Source organism: Astatotilapia calliptera, chromosome 18 (genome assembly GCF_964374335.1).
Source record: "Astatotilapia calliptera chromosome 18, fAstCal68.1, whole genome shotgun sequence".
NCBI classification, from domain to species: Eukaryota; Metazoa; Chordata; class Actinopteri; order Cichliformes; family Cichlidae; genus Astatotilapia; species Astatotilapia calliptera.
In genome coordinates this window covers 16,136,894-16,149,484 of record NC_137439.1, presented here as the reverse complement: position 1 = coordinate 16,149,484, position 12,591 = coordinate 16,136,894, and the positions used below count along the sequence as shown (strand labels likewise).

General features: G+C 39.0%; 1 long non-coding RNA gene across 2 annotated transcripts; it reads left to right on the top strand.

The window, feature by feature from the left end:
- The first annotated feature begins 207 nt into the window (after nt 1–207).
- Nucleotides 208–9,332, top strand: LOC145421681 (uncharacterized). Of its 2 annotated transcripts, none has more exons than XR_013903041.1 (3): nt 208–306; nt 6,955–7,114; nt 9,105–9,332. It is a non-coding gene; the product is annotated as an uncharacterized LOC145421681 (long non-coding RNA). The 2 variants fall into 2 exon arrangements; XR_013903040.1 differs by lacking the exon at nt 208–306 and adding an exon at nt 6,108–6,297.
- Nucleotides 9,333–12,591: the final 3,259 nt, after the last annotated feature.

The window sequence follows — 12,591 nt, the reverse complement described above, 5'->3', positions numbered from 1 at the left end:
CTGAACCTGGCAACATTTCACAATCTTCTGTGGTGCAATTTTGCTAAGTCCATGCAAATTGTAGCCTCATTTTCCTTTTCTTCTTAGCAGGAGTAGCACCCACTTTGGTCTTTTGCTGCTGTAGCCGTTGCAGTTGTAATGTGAGGCTTAATTTCAGTCCCTAAGAAAAAACACATCTGTGAGCTAACACTGACATTTGCATTTTTCAGTGGTGCAGAAAAATTGTTTGGTCATCCCTCCTTTTCTGCTACGCAGCCAAGGTGACGACTGCTAAGGGCAAGCAGTGGGCAATGATACAACATCCAGGTAATAATTTGGGTAGAGCACTTCACGTAGCCGTATTTGATGGTGTGAACACATAAAAATATAAATATGGAAGTTTTGGGGGAAAGAAAATAACAGGTGTGTGTTTCTGGTCTCCCTCAAACCGCCTATGCTAAAAGGAAAAATAAAAAAAATTATGACTAAAGAATAACATAAAAGAATCCAGGTTTAGACACTTAAAGTAGTTTTGGACAAGGCCTTTTGTTTTTAGTGGGACCGAGGTATTAAAATTCAACAACACTTATTGTCTCTTCTTCAGGGTGGAAACATGTGACTTGAGACGCAGCAGCAGACACATGAACAACTATTTGTACAACATATCAGATCTTAATTTTCCTGACATTAAAGTATCTTTTTCACAGCTGGCATAAACCTTTTTTGTTGTGATGTGCCGAGTGCATATCAGACCTTTCACTCAGCTGAATAAACTTTTCATTTCAAACAGTTTATAAAAAGTTCAAGTGCCGCATCTTGGGAAAGGTTTAGCATCATTTCGGTTCTGAAAATCAGACTATGAAGCATTTTTATGAGTGAGCGTGGGAAAGCGATCTATCACTCCTTGCATTCAGATATTCGTATGTTTTTTATATATATATTCTTTAGCTTTTTTTCCCTCTCTTGCACTTCTTGCAAGGTCATGGCAGAGTTTTAGAGGTGGGGCAAGAATACTACAAAAGGGTCTGTGCTCACAAAGGTATGTTTCTTTCATTTGGACCGTAAGAAATAGTCATCTAATGTGATTGGATACAGACACAGATATGCAGACAACCCACGTGAAGTACATCCTTCTCTGGATCCCAGGGACTGGGTTTTTTATGGGGGGTTTCATGCAGGTATTCATATCAACATTTTAACCTCAGTTTCTGAATACAACACCCTGAGGACGGGAATCAAGTTGTGATCTTAACCTCTATTTCACAAGAGTGAGTTAATTAAACACTGTATTTTGGTTCTGCTAAAGGTCCTGAAAGAGCAGAGAAGGAGGAACGAGCGGGGGAAATTAACAAAAGTAGTGGCACAAAACAAGAACTGTCACAGCTGAAAAGAGACGAATGATGTAAACAAAGGCAGCAAGGTTTGAAAGAGCTATAAACACAGAGGCCGGTGACAATATTCATTAAAAAAGATCATGAAAACAATTTAATGTGTACGTTGCGTGTCTACAGATCATGCAAAGGACATGAGCAACAATTTGAGATGGAAGGAATAGTAAAAAAAAGTAAATGTTGCCCTCTGCTGGGCAACAGTCTTATCTCTAGTCTTATCAGACATAATATCTCATGTCTGATTGTACTTGTACGTTCAGCATTCAGCAGCAGCAGATGCATATTTAACTTGTGCATTCAGTTGAGACTGAATCATGAGATTGTACACAGGTCTTCATTTCCTTAGATTGTTGCAGTGGTTTTAATATATTAAGATTTATTCCTCTTATGAGGACGTTTGTTGTATTTTAGATGTTTCATAATGTTGAACTGGCCTGATCTTCCACCTACAGTCACATCCAAGGGCAGTACTAAGAATACTCATACTACTGTATCATTTTGGCTCCTCTTTATGTGACTAAAATAAACTGAGTGGAAAATAAGAGAGGCAGAATCACATTCACATGATGCCATCGAGAAATGTGGGCTAAAAAAGGCTCAGCCGTGGTCATTGTGCATCACGTGTTGTGAACTGTTATGCTGCTCACCGAAAAAAAACAAGGTTACGAGTAATCACAGCAGCAGAGCCACACGTATTTTGTCTCATCGCTGGTTTTGCTTCAGTCGTTTGCTTCATGTTCCTCTGTTACCAGATGCCATGAAGCCTTCTGTCTCATTACGTCTGTCAGCAACAAGAAAAACTCGCTTAGAATCTATGCAGTCAGCCTGAAGCCAGGCGAAATCGATTTCACAACAAGCCAGCATGAAACAACACTGTTGGGATGATTCAGCTAAACTTGTAAAACTGAAATAACACCCCCCCCCCCCCCAAAAAAAATGGTGCTGTGCAAAGGGGGGAAGATTCGGCAATCCATATTCTCCCGTCTGGTTGTTATTGTGTAATTTTATGCCAGTGTGGCTTAAATGTGACATTTGCATGCTTAAAACAATAGCAGCCACACTTTTAGGTTTGAGTTGGAACTAATGTGACCTGGTGTACTTAGAGGGGATTTAAAGTGAAACACAGACACAAACTTTGAGATTTTAAAAGGCTGTTCTATGTTATTGTCTGTTTCACACGCAAAAAATTAAGGCAATGATGTTTTAAGGCGATGTCATTGGGAAGAAAAACGCAGTCTTTGCAAACACCATCATGCAAACATGGAAATCTGTTGCATTTTTTTTTTTGGCAGTTAGGACTGCAGTAACAAGTAACAATATGGAGCTGATTCCCCGATGTAGGCAGGATGTGGATCATGTTGGTGATGGAGGAGCAGAATAAGCAGATGGCTGATGGAGACTTGGCTAAGATGCCTTGCTCAACCCAATGACAGGAGGGAGGAGTAATTCACAACGGGCAGCCTAAAAGGATAACAGTGATTGAATATAAAGAAAAGGGACTGAATGGTTTAGGGAATGTGGGTAGATGGATCAGTGGACAAGAGTGAAGAGAATAGCCCATATAACCTACATTAGGAGTGCCCAGACTGGAGTTTTCAATGTGTAACCTCTAAAACTAACACATCAACCCCCTATATTAAAGTTGCCTATGAGAAACAAAGTCTGTACCGGAGGTGTTGTCTGCCTTCCTAAATGATTAGAGTACAGTACATTTTCCAATTTCTGCAGAGCTAAAATGACAATTGCATACACGCTGATAAACTTTTCCACATTCACTAGAGGGCAACGGTGAGGTTAGAAGGTAATATTCAGTGCAGAAACCTATGTGCAGATCTTGTGCTGGCGCATCTGGAATGAGAGGAATTTGTCACTCTTACTGTGATTGTGCCACAGCATGCCATCTAAACTGAAGAAAAAGCTTGCTGCCAAAATATCCACAAGCACAATTTGAAGTCGGAAGCAATCACAAAACATAATGCAAAGGAAGTTCAAGCAGTCTCCTATTTAAAGTTTTTGCACTGCTGTAAACAATGAGATTTATTCTGGAAAAATTGTTTTGGGCTTTTTGTTGATTTCGCTGGTGATAGGAGTCAGTCTGCCCTGTGTCACACTTGTTGTTTTAAGTGCCTCCAATAGCTACAACAGCTGGGGTGGAGGGTAGCAGATAACTCCCGCCTGCTTATTCCCCAGGGCGCCATTTCTGAAGGTCAAGGAGCTGGACATTTCCTTGAGGCTGAGAAAAAAAAACCAATCAAAAGTGTGAGTTTACCTTCAGTTTTTTTTAATACAAACTGAGAAGCATCGGGAGATAAAAGTTGGGACTAAGAGTACGAAGAACTCCCACATGAAAGAAATCAAACACAGTGTGGTGTTCTGCCAAATCCTGCGTTAGTAGATGAAGACATCCATTAAAAATCATGAGAACGATCTTAAACTTGAGAAATTATTCCAGTTTAGATCGTAAGATTTTCAAAGTTTCATCAGAAACAAGCGTTTTTCTTTTCTTTTCTCAGGCCAAACCTAGATAAGCACTCCCCACCTCAGAGAGATACTGAGAGTCCAAAAGGAAAATCACAACCTATACTCCCACAAAAAAAAATCTTTTTATACCCGATCCAGCAATGTGTGGAATTAAGGAGGACTGAGTTTTAACAACATTGTAAACCTTTTCTTGTCACAATGGATTGGTTCAGGTCAAGCTTAAAGTTTGTCTTTCATAACCTTTTTGTTGTGGACTGCGCTTTTTTGCTTTCCTCTATCTCGGCTAACATGTAGCATGATGCACCAGTTGTGTCCATTTTCTACTCCCACAGCTATCAAAATCATAATAATTTAATCGTGACAGTAATGTTAAATGACATGTGACTTAACGAACAGCCTCTAGTCAGAGAACTGCCCGGTGAATACAAGAACATCGTCTTTGTTCTTTTGGTTTATTCACAGACGAAGCCCGGTCTTTCATCGCTTGCAAAATTTAAGCTGATCAAACACAAGAAAATGGCAACAGGGCGATGATGAAAGAATGATGCGTTCCCATTTCACCTTACACACTAGTGAAGAATAAGCAATAAGGATATTAACAAAAGACAGAATTCCTTTAATGTGAACTTTGTGGGTGGCCTTTGGGCCTCTGCGGAATGCGAGGTATGCCCTGATAACAGCAACGATAAAGTGATCTCCATATGGACCTCCTTAGGCAGCTCCCTGAGGCAGCCTAGAAAGCCTCTTCTGAATGTCATTATACATAATGTATGGTCTATATTTACACTTAATGACTCTAAAGATCATTTGAGAGTGATGACAGCAGTATACACACCGGTGTCTCTTTCCTCTCAAACAGATTTGTAAATGTTCACAAACCTCATCCCGGTGTTCTTGTTGTACGTGTTCCACAAGACAGGAAATCCTGAAACAGACTATCACGAATACAACATAATAAAATAATGATTTTTTTTTTTGTTCTAATCCCATCTTTCAATGGCAGGATACTGAGTAGGAATAACATGAAGCCCATACCTTCCTTATTTTGAGTTCAGCAGAGTGTTATGCTAATATTTGTACAAGTGTTCTGCCAATAGTGATGTTTCCCGTCCTCCCATTTTACTCTCCCCGAATAAAATCGGACGTTTGTAGCTAAATTTGAACCGCACTGTAACTGCAAGAAAAATTCCTAAAATTCCTCAACACTGATAATTTTAAAAAATAAAAAGGGGGGAGGAGGGTCTTAAATGAAACTCCATGGATATAACTGTCTGCTATTGATTGTTCACAGTCCGTGTTAGCTGAGTTTATAATTTCCAACCCTAATTTCTTTCAGCATGTTTACAGTGAACATATTTTTGGCCAAAAATATTGTTTAGTGATTTGATGTTTGTATTGAAGGGAAGAATAAGAACAAGCTAGTACAGTGTACGATAGGCAGGGACCAAGCAGTTCCTTTGTATTAAAATGGTATCTAGTATCTGATGTGAAGGAATTGTTTAGGGTCTGTTGTGTTTGGCCTCACGCAATAGTTTTATCCGTATCCTGGATACAAAAGAATGAAATCGGTTTGACAAGGTGCTTAGTTTGTGAGAGACTGTGTGTGACTGTGTTTCTCTGTTTTCTAGGTCCAAATGGGTAGGCCATTTAAATCCTCTCTCAGTTTTTAATGAATTTACTGACAACGAACGAGCTGAATAAGTGGGTTCTCACCGAAAAGGCTTAAAACAATTTGTGCTGCAGAAAAATAAGAGCGTATCCCTATATTATACAAGTGACTGGCTGAAGCTCAGCAGCTACCGCCAAGAGAGGATGCAACAAACATATCAGACTTTCGAGAAGTAAACAAGTTAGAAATTCAGACTGAGTCACTCTGCCTTCATATAGTGATTCTCATTAAGAACCTCACAGATGAAATATGACAAATAACAATATATTGTAACTGCTGAAACAGCCGGTGAATTAAAACCACTTCAATTAAAAAAGCAAAGTGCTGGTCATCATTTAAACTTTTTTTTTTCCTTCTGCCACACCCATCAGTGATGTGTAAAAGTCCAAGTGAGGAATGAATTGAAAATACACTGATGGGTTTTGTTTTGTTTTGTTTTGTTTTGTTGTTTTTTTTTGGGGGGGGGGGGGGTGTTTTTTTCAAAGCTCAGAAGCAAATGTTTATGCACCAGATTTAGGTTTCAATCTCGTTTAGTGTTTTGGCAGTGCTCTCTCATTAGCATAGGCCTGAAGCGGCCCTCTGCTTGCACATTTGATCCCATTTCAACAGAGGGGCCTTGCACCCGGGTTGCCTCAATAGCTTTTATTCCTCTCTATGGGTGGGGGGATGGGGGGTTGTTGGTAGGAAACAGCATTAAAAACGGTAGAAGACCTGCACTTGACCAAGAGAAAGATCCCATCAGCAGCTAAAGTAGAACTGACCTTCTCAAATAACAGGGTAATTATGCTTTGTGATATTTATATTCTGACCTGCTGTCATTTAAAGAGGTAAAGTGCAAAGGTGAACTCCAGCGGTCGTATTATTTTATGTCTCTGCCAATAGCCGTTTCCTGACCTTGTTCTGTGCAACTTGAAATGAGCACATATCATTTCCTGCATTGGTCCTTTGGTTGCATGAAAGTTTCTGCATCAAAGAGGATCCACCTGGATAAAAGGATGTGACATATAAAGTAATGGCTTGAAAAAGTAATGGCCCTTTTGACCACATTAATCTAGCAGACAGAGATAAAGCTGTGACTATTATTATTTACATGGAGGCAGAGGTACGGAGGGAGGGTCCCTTGCTGACACAGATTCCAGTATTTTATTTTATTTCTTTTGTACAGATAATATTTATTTACTGAACTATTGCTGCTTTTGTGTCATATCGGAGTTTCCATAATTAGCAGTTTACCACTTGTAAACAGTGTTTACATCAGGAACCAAGTGGTAATTATGGCTGTGAAAAGAAATATTTGCAAGTCTCTCTAATATAAACAACTATAGACACAGACTGTTGTCTAAGATCAGGCAAAGTCTGCTGTTAAATGTAATTCAGTTAAATTAAGAAAATTCAGCTACTGCTAGCATTTTAAACTTCTCCTTTCTCTTTAAGGGATCGCCACAGTGAATCCTCTGCTCCAGCTCACCCTGTCCCGGGAGTCCTTTTTCTGTCACAGCAGCACTCTGTATGTCCTCCTTCACGATATCCATGAACGAATGAGGCACGAATGAGGCACAGCTAAGACACCAATCAGGCTTACTGGATGGTTTTGGTAAATATGAACTGCATTTTCATACATTCTATACTTTGTCCAAGGCCTTGTCCGCAGTGGGCCAGCATGTCTATTACACGCATGATAAGAGAATGCTAATACATTTTTGTCATTGACTACAGCTGCATTTCTCTTTCACATAGAAATACTGAGATGTATTAAATTGTATGTGTTACATTAGATTGATCTCTCAGGGTTTAAATGTTTAGTGAAACTTCTTCACGGTGACAGAAAGGGTAGTTTTATTGTTTTGGCCCACCTAAGTGGGCTATATTTGGCCCACTTAGGTGGGCTATAATGTAAAATGAGTTTAACATCCCTGCTGTAGAACATTGGAGTGTAGGCTCCTTCAACCCAACTAAACAGCAGAACAGAGCCATTGTTGTTATCTAAAATTCAATACAGGATATACTTTCAAAGAGTAGTTATTTTTTCTACCATAACCACTGTGGGCAGGCTAACTATTCAGCTAGTAAGCTAACATTTAGCTATCAAGATCTTCACACTTTTGACTTTGTGTGTTTGGTTTTGGCCTGACAGAAGTATTACATACTTAGGATTCAGAGTACTGCTCTTAGTAAAGCCTCTGTGGAGGAATCTAGCAAACCTCTTATTTGTTTGAGAGTGATTTCCTTGCTGATAGAGCATTTGAGAATAATAGCTATCCCCTTAATCATCATGTGGCTGATGAAACAAGTCTGAGTAACGTGTGACGCTCTTTGGGGGCAGTGTTATAGGACTCTTTTGTAGCAAAGTGTGTTAGTCAAAGCCACTGAACAGCAGCCCAGGAAGTCATTAAACGCAGAACATTAACACAGCTTTCACTTCCCAGCCTTTCAATAGCTCTCCTAAGATTGTGACAACATTGTTCAGCTCTAATACTGCGCATATTTGGATAGTGAGTCAACCATAGTGTTCTTCCTTTCAAAAATGGATTGACTGGCACAACAGTAAAGTTATGCATAGAGGTAACGTTGAAAGATAAGTACTGTTAAAAGTGCTAATGTTGTAATAATATGACAGCATGCAGTCTTGTTATTCACCAAGAAATGGAACAAGGACGTCCTCTGTTCTTCTACCAGTCTGGCAAAGAGTTTTTTGGCACTGCTGTTAGTGGAGTGGAGTTGAATGGGCATGCTTCTTGCTATGCAGCTACACAACTGAGCTGTTAAATGGATTTCAGGTGGTGGATAGCAATTTATAATTGGAAGATAAAACCTCACACAGGGATTTTCAGGAACTCTAAATGTGGCAACTTTGGTTCGAGGATCTCTTTGAATGATTTGTGTGAAAATGCCCTCTGAGATTTGTATCTGTTCTTTTTTTTTTTCCCCTTCAGGGACACGGCATGCTTTATAACTTTCCAACTTTCCAAAAACGACAATAGAAGTTCTTCGAACGCACAAACAAACTTACCTTGAGAAACGTATGTCACCATTATCTTCCTCTGCTGACTAAGGCAGCATCCTCCCACTAGGGGAAACAATTACACACAATGCAGGGAAGCAGCACACAGATTACATCCTTCCATTGATAAGGCCATGGCTACTAGAGAATAGCAGACATGAGAGTCCTTGGAGACCAACACTGTGTGAGAAGATCCTGTGCTGCTGAAGCCAACACCTGCCCTGTAGGGACATGAACTCCTGATTCGGTTCCCACTGTACCTCCCATTGAGTGTTTTAACTGTTCCGATGACTTTCTCGCTTCTGAACAGACACCTGGTGGATCCACTATTACAGTTTTGGGGTTACACCTCGTAATGCTCATGAAGCCTATGCATAAGTTCATTAAGAAAGATCTGTAATCAGCTTTGCTGGGTGTTAGTCTGTTTATCTGGTTTCTACATCACCACCTCTTTCCCACTCTGTCAATCTCAATACTGTCGTCATTATTCTTGTCCAATCCTCTTCTTGCCCGCCTTCTTCAGGGCAATTAGCCTCCACTTTGCATAGCTTAAATCAGTGTTCTCCGTCATTTTCCCTTTCAGACTCTCATTCATGCAACCCACCTCCTCCTCATCTCCACCTCACAGACCCCTCAGTCAGAACTCCATCCAAGCTTCAGTCTTCAACTTCACCACCACCCGCTTCTAGACTTTGGAGGGTCCTGTCCTAAATATGATCACCGCTGGAATTTGGTTATACCACGATGGGTCATCGGAGTCTAATCACCATGTACATTAATTTATCTATCTCAATAAATCATGTTCAATTTCTTTCACGTAGTTTCTTCTTACCTTCTACATCTGCTCCAGCTGTTCCTTCAGCCCCTGGTACTTCTCTATTTTTTCTATGCAGCATAGATGTTCCTGTACACTATCCCAGCCACTGTGCCTCTGTGTCCATGGCCTCAGTTTGCGTCTTACATCCTGGTACTATCTGTTGTGTAGTGTCCGGGGCACTTTGTATCATCTACAGTTGGGTCCTGTTACCCATGGTGGGCCGGTGATTAGGGCCTGTTCTTGGCCTTCTTTCATCAGAGCCTCTGTGCTGTTCTTTAATCCAGACTTTTCTACCCACTGGTAGGAGTTGTTGATTTCAGCCATTCCCTCTATCTGTCAATGGTATTTCCCATGCAGGAACTTAGTGCTCCATGATAGTTCCTCGTCTTGTTCCTCATCACCACATTTCTTCACCTGCCTGAGGCATTCTTGGAGCAGCTCATCTGATGGGAGGGGGGGCTTTATGTGAGCTATCAGTTTGTACAATCAGCATTAAGAACACCTCTTCAATTGCTTAATTACTTAATGTAAGGTAATTTAATTTATTTTGAACATGGCATGGCTGTTGGTATTTCAGAAACTGCATATGTACTGTACACACAAACATCTCTAGGGTTTACGTGTTCTAAAAAAGAGAAAATATCCAGTGAGCAACAGTTCTTTAGGCAATGATGCCTTGTTGATATCAGAGGATAATGGCCAGGCTACATTGAGCTTTGAACAGTAATTCAAATAACTACTCTTTACAAGCAAGGGAGATGTTATAGCAGTAGAAGACCACAGTTGTGGTAGTGGTGTATTGATTACAACCAGCTAAACATAATTTAAGCACCACAGCAACAACCTAACTAAGTATTGTTCCTGCTTGTGCCCATCATTTTATGACCATAGTAAGCCAGTGTACCATCTTTTGATGGCTGCTTCCAGCAGGATAATGCACCATGTCCCTTAGCTCAAATCATCTCAACAGGTGTAAACAGTTTTAAAGAAAAATTAGGAAGACAACATACAGAGAAACTTATAAGTACCTAAGATACTGAAATGCCCTCAGCTTTGTGTTGAAGCTGATTTTTGACTTCTATAATTTCAAGGTTTTTAAAGGAGCTGCCTAATCAAGCTGAAATTTATTTTTACTTTTCTATGCAATAGAGAGTAATAGGCACTTTTTCAGAAGGATAAGTATGTGGAATTAAAGTGATGTGTTAATAAAACATGCATTGCAACTAATAAAATGTGATACCAATATGTACAATCATCTGATTATTTTTTAAAGGAGTGATAGGTTAAAGGTCCCCTATTCAGCATCTAAAATAACTTGACCAACACTGTTAAAAAGTAGTTTTTCGTGCTGCAAGGTCACACAGAGGAACCTCAGTTCCTATTGTGACTCTCTTCCTCATCCAGAAGCCTCTACCTAGAAAACTGTCATTGATCATTACCAAGAAAAGTGTGAAGTAGTATGGAACAATGTCCAGCACGCCAGTCGCCCAGCATTTCCCCGCATTGTTCGATTCATGGATTTTTACCTCATCAGAGGATTTTGACGTCCATCACCAACGACCTTCACACAGACAGGATTTCTTAGGGAATGTGGTGGGCACAGGAAGCGAAAGACGTGTGCTTTCCCTTGCAGACAGAATTGTTTTTACGTAGGTAGGATTCAGTAAGTTGAGTCAGACAGATTTTTATCATTTACCATAAACGTCACTAGAGTCATTAAAAACGTAATACTGAAAGATGCCACATTCTCACAATGCGATTTTACTTTAAAATTATAAAGTGCAAAAAATATATAAGAAATCTACATTTTTTACTTAAAAAAATTAATTAAACACAAAAAACTGCAGCCACAGTAGTCACTATATGGTTAGTTTTAATGATATTTGACAGTCAGTTATGTTATGTTGTGCTTTGCGAAAGTCTTGAGTCACCCCTCATTTCTTTATATTTTGCCACCAAGGAGAGAAACAAAGTTTTAAAAGTAGTCTTTCAGTCCAACCTTTGTACCTGACTATTTTCAAAGAATTTCTTTTTGTTAAGCCACTAAAATGAAACCATTCATGTACAAGAAAGGCACCTAACTCAGAGAATAAACTGGAGTTGTGTCAATACATAAAAGGAAACCTAGCAAGGAAACAATTTTAAATTGTATCTTTAAGCACTTGGTTACTAGCAGAGAACAAAAACATATCATTTGTTTCCATTTCTTTAGTTGAATCTGTGAAAAATGCCAATGCCAGGAATAAGAAAAAATTCCCCAAAACAAAAAATGCTGTGCCGTGTATCCTTTGGAGAAAAAAAAAAGCAAACAGAACAACTAAAGAAAACAGAAGCCATTGCTAATGACCTACTAATTTTATTCAGGTGTGTTGCAACAGGGACACATGGAAAAGTTTCAGGACACCAGTCCTCGAGGACCTGAGTTTGAGAGCCCTGATTTAAAGAAATTTAAAGAAAGCTTTCAGATGAGAGTTCATGTCTGTTCATGTTGGGTTTCTTTTTTTTTTTTCTTTTTTTTTTTAAGACTAAAAATTGACTTCCAATCTTCTTACAACTGTACAAACTCTGTTTTTGTCTTATATATTTTTATCACAGTATTTCTGCACGTTTCGATAAATTGCTTCGCTTATTTGCCATTTTAACACCAAAATATAAAGAAATGAGAAGTGCACTGAGCTGTTTATTTAACGGTCGGTGATGCAATATCATATTAGAAAGTCCAAGCGGAAAACCACAGTACTGTCCAAGCATTTACAGGCTAAATAACATTTACAGGCTAAACCTGCAATCTAACTGACCTTTCTACAGTAAATCTCTTCATCCATTCATCCAAGTTTTGTTTGTCAGTGGCTTGTTTCAGTGAGGATGCTTATTAGAACTTTACACTTCCTGGTTTATGTTGCTTATGCATGCATTGGTATCAATCTGTTGGATTTTCTTCAAACTGGAAAAAAAAGTAAGAATTTTTTTTTAATATATATAATTTCTATCATTCTTATTTGATCAAATGAGAGAGAAAAACATTTTTAGCAGAAAACGGTTAGCATCCATTCAGTAAAAAGTAATTATTGTGGTTATTGTGGGAATTAATATTCAAAATAAACTCTTGATCAATGTAATATGCTAAGAATCACCAAAAGAAACATGATTGTTCAAATTCATAATTTCATTTTTCCTATTCCTTGTTTAGATTTACTTTTTTTCAAGCGAAGTCCATTGAAACTGGGACATCAGTTTTGATGATCACACAAAA